Source organism: Nothoprocta perdicaria, unplaced genomic scaffold (assembly GCF_003342845.1).
Source record: "Nothoprocta perdicaria isolate Ctin4 unplaced genomic scaffold, notPer1 scaffold_1981, whole genome shotgun sequence".
Classification (NCBI taxonomy): Eukaryota; Metazoa; Chordata; class Aves; order Tinamiformes; family Tinamidae; genus Nothoprocta; species Nothoprocta perdicaria.
In genome coordinates this window covers 1-1,158 of record NW_020455184.1, presented here as the reverse complement: position 1 = coordinate 1,158, position 1,158 = coordinate 1, and the positions used below count along the sequence as shown (strand labels likewise).

At 66.3% G+C, this 1,158-nt stretch overlaps 1 long non-coding RNA gene across 1 annotated transcript; it reads left to right on the top strand.

The window, feature by feature from the left end:
* Positions 1 to 565: 565 nt before the first annotated feature.
* On the top strand, positions 566 to 1,123 carry LOC112945736. The gene is made up of 2 exons (XR_003249071.1): positions 566 to 601; positions 1,058 to 1,123. It is a non-coding gene; the product is annotated as an uncharacterized LOC112945736 (long non-coding RNA).
* The last annotated feature ends 35 nt before the right edge of the window (positions 1,124 to 1,158 follow it).

Below are 1,158 nucleotides of genomic sequence, written 5' to 3'. Positions count from 1 at the left end.
TGATGGGGGGACATGGGGGACATTGGGGGACATTGGGGACATGGGGTGACATGGGGGGACATGGGGGACATGGAGGTGGCATCCGGGGACACCCCATGGTGGGGTGACTCGTGGGGCAGCTTGTGGGGCCCCCGGGGTCCCCCCAGCGCCCCCCGTGTCCCGCCAGGATCATCCGCAGCCTCATGCAGCACGTGAAGCACCTCTACGGGATCCGCATGGACGTGCGCGGCGCGGAGCGCTTCCCGGCGCGGCAGCCCTACGTGGTGGTCAGCAACCACCAGAGCTCGCTCGACCTGCTGGGTACCGCGCGCGCCGCCTGTAGCGTCACCCGCGGCGTCACCCGCGGCGTCACCCATAGTGTCACCCGCGGCGTCACCCACAGTGTCACCCACAGCGTCACCCCCTGTTCCATCCCCGTGTCCCCCTACGTGGTGGTCACAACCACCAGAGCTCGCTCGACCTGCTGGGTACCGCCTGTAGCGTCACCCGCGGCGTCACCTGTAGCGTCACCCGTAGCGTCACCCATAGCGTCACCCCCTGTTCCGTCCCCGTGTCCCCTATGTGGTGGTCAGCAACCACCAGAGCTCGCTGGACCTGCTGGGTACCGCCTGTAGCGTCACCCGCGGCATCACCCGCGGCGTCACCCATAGCGTCACCCCCTGTTCCATCCCCATATCCCCCTACGTGGTGGTCAGCAACCACCAGAGCTCGCTCGACCTGCTGGGTACCGCCTGTAGCGTCACCCGCACTGTTGTCTGCCCCATAGCTGCCCCATAGCGCCCTATAGCCACCCCATAGCGTGCCTTAGTGCCCCATAGAGCGCCGTAGCCACTCCATAACTGCCCCATAGTACCCCATAGCTGCCCCATAGGAGCCCTATAGCGCCCCATAGCACCCCATAGTGCCCCATATCTACCCCATAGCACCCCATAGCTGCCCCATAGCACCCCATAGTGCCCCATATCCACCCCATAGTGCCCCATAGCACCCCATAACCGCCCCATAGCGCCCCATAGCCACCCCATAGCGCCCCATAGCGCCCCATATCGGCCCGCAGGCATGATGGAGGTGCTGCCCGAGCGGTGCGTGCCCATCGCCAAGCGGGAGCTGCTCTACATGGGCTCCGTGGGGCTGGCCTGCCCCATAGCGCCCCATAGC